The sequence below is a fragment of the Haplochromis burtoni genome, unplaced genomic scaffold, assembly GCF_018398535.1.
Source record: "Haplochromis burtoni strain Fernald_Lab_line unplaced genomic scaffold, NCSU_Asbu1 Contig_505, whole genome shotgun sequence".
Taxonomy (NCBI): domain Eukaryota; kingdom Metazoa; phylum Chordata; class Actinopteri; order Cichliformes; family Cichlidae; genus Haplochromis; species Haplochromis burtoni.
In genome coordinates, this window is record NW_024582866.1 from 222,929 (window position 1) to 226,085 (window position 3,157).

Consider the following 3,157-nt stretch of genomic DNA (forward strand, 5'->3'; position numbering starts at 1 on the left):
GTGTGTGTGTGTGTGTGTGTGTGTGTGTTCTGCTGCATCACAGTGGAGTTCAGATCAAAGTCGAGCACACTGCAGAGTGAACATTTTAAAAGGAACTGCTGCAATTTCGCCATGACTCTGAGCAGGCGGCCAGTGTGGCGTCCACATATTTCTGCTCATTCTGGCTTTACTGACGCAGTGACAACCCTGCAGGTGAGGTGAGGTGGCGTGCACTGAGCGTGTGCAAACTGCAGCTCGTACGATTCCACGAAGGCCCAGAACTTATCTCTGCTTTAAAAATAGTTATCAGTTAACAACGAACCGTAGCCTGCTCTGTCCTCACAGGATGTGGAGAGTCACGTAGGCCTTCCTGACATCAGGGCTGGATTACTGACTCTGTGCTCAGAGCACCTTCACCTGCACATGGTCCCAGTGCAGCTGCATGTTGTGTATGAAAGCATTTTAGCCGCCATCATGTTGTTGTTGTTCTGGGCAGGGAGTGGCCATATTCAGATGAGAGGGTGGCGAGGAGCTCAGGCTTGTTGTACGCTCTGTTAGTACAGTGACCTCCCAGCAGCCATGTTATTGGTCCCATGACATCATTAAAAACGCCCAACAGCCCAAATAGAGGTCTGATTCAGAGTCCAGTTAGCTGAGGTGAAGCTAGCAGACAGCTAGCAGCTACCGCCGCCTGTGTCTCCATCCACCTGTCAGTCAAAGAGGCCACGCCCCTGACAAAGCAAGCTTTAAGTCTTACTGAAATTTAAATATGATATTATGAAAGGGAGAAATAGAAAGGCTTTAAATGCTGTCGAGCTGAGGATTACTGGAGTCCCGCTGGATGTTTGGGGAACTGCAGTTTTTGGTACTTCTACGTCTGAGAGCTCTCGAGGTGGAGCTGGATGTTGGCTGGTGGTGCAAAGCATTTGTTTGTAACCACTGACACTAAAGGTGACGGTGCACGCTGCAGTTCACATCCTATGTGCTGAGTCATTCCCTGAGCAAGAACTAATCCTCCAAACTGTACACGTGGTTCTTCTATTGTGATCAAAAGAATCAATAACATAAGTGATCAGGTGAGAATACAACGGTCAAATCACGTTTTGTTTGTATGGAAACATGTAAAACACTCGTTGAGCCACAGAGTCAGTGACATACGCTGCAGCTCCTCTAACGCCCGCTTCAAAAAGTGACTTAATCCTCCGATAACTTAGGACTCCACCTTCTTTTCCAAATATGGTCACTTCCTGCTGCGAAAGAATAAAACATGGGAGCCACCAAGAAACTACCGTTGAGGACACCTGTGGTGACGTCACAGTGAGTGGACGATGAAAAGAGTCCTCAGAGTTTTGGCAGAAGATGTAAAACTTTCATCTTAAAGGACGTCTGGGACTCTGCATGAAGTCAGAAGACCATCGAAGCCCTGAAGGTTCAATAACTGCCAATGGGCCCCATAGCTGTACACAGACACACACACACAGACACACACACACACACACACACACACACACTCAGACACACACAGACACACACAACACACACACACACACACACCACACACACACACAGACACACACACACACACACAGACAGACACACACAGACACACACACACAGACACACACACACACACACACACCACACAACACACAGACACATCAGACACACACAGACACACACAGACTACACACACACACACACACACACACACACACACAACACACACACACAGCACACACACACACACATGCACACACACAGCACATCAGACACACACACACACACAGACACACACAGACACACACACAACACACACACACACTCACACACACACAGCACACACACACACACACACACACACACGCACACACAGACACACACACAGACACACACAAACACACAGAGACACACGCACACACACACAGACACACACACACAACACACACAGACACACACACACACACAACACACACACAACACAACACACACACACACACACTCACACACTCAGACACACACACACTCACACACGCACACACTCAGACTCAGACACACACAGACACACACACACACAACAGCAAAGAGGAAGTGGTTTAACGGCTGTTTTGCTTTTTTCATCACTTTCTAACTTCAGTTTATGGGTCAAACACACACCATGGAAACAATGCACACGACTCTGAGAGGGCATGTGTGTGTGTGTGTGTGTGTGTGTGTGTGTGTGTGTGTGTGTGTGTGTGTGTGTGTCCTTGAGGCGATGTGATTTCATTATCTGTTGAATGTCAGCAATGTGAGGCCTTCAGCCCGGATCAACCACGCGTCAACAGCTGTGTTGGTGTGTCCCTGAATACCTGCCTTTGTGGGGACCCATGTGTGTTTCAGCTCTGTGAGGACGGGCAGTCCCATCTGCCTGTTTGAGGGCTGTGTTTTTGTTGGTTGCTGTCAGTCAAATGGAACACCGCCAGGATCGACGCGTCGTCCGTGAAGAGTGGGTGTTTTCTTGTTGTTCACATGTCGGCGTGTATTTATTTTTAAAGCTTTTAACATTCCTCTGAGCTGAAGAACCGTGGGCGCGTTCTCTAATGCAGGAACACGAAACCATCAACTGAATCTCTGCAACTCAAAGTCTCAAAGTAACATTATCCAGCAAAACACGAGGGTTTGACGACAGCGTGACTTTAAAACTGAAAACATAGCTCATAAATAAAGTTTAGGGCCATGTGACCAAGAAACCACGCCCACTTTAAGGCTTGCAGCATTCATTCATGCACGGCTCTCTGAGCTCTGCAGCAGCTCCGTTCTTTTTCAGTCGTTCTGTTGAAGTTTGGATCTGGTCCCAGCTTCAGCTGTGGGACAGATTGGACTCATACGGAGGAGTTCACTCAGACCATCGGCTGACAGCTCGTCTGAGGTGTTTGGTTTGGGCTTCATGGACGTGGCTGTAGCTCAGGTGGTAGAGCGTGTCAACTGGTACTCAGGAGGTTGGTGGTTTGATCCCAGTCTGCATGCTGGCAACATACTAACCCCAAGCTGCTCCACGTGCATCCATGTGATAGACAGAGCTCACGTAGAGAAATAAAGGTGTGTTCAGACAGAGTAGAAACGTGCTACATATGAACAAACATCTCCACTTCGGTTTCATCTGTTGTAGAAGAAACAGCTCTGAGCGAACGAGCTGACA

The 3,157-nt window shown here is 48.3% G+C and overlaps 1 protein-coding gene across 2 annotated transcripts in view; it reads left to right on the plus strand.

The window, feature by feature from the left end:
* dub (duboraya) overlaps nucleotides 1-3,157 on the plus strand; it is an 8,181-nt gene that overhangs the window by 434 nt on the left and 4,590 nt on the right. The window lies entirely within an intron of this gene.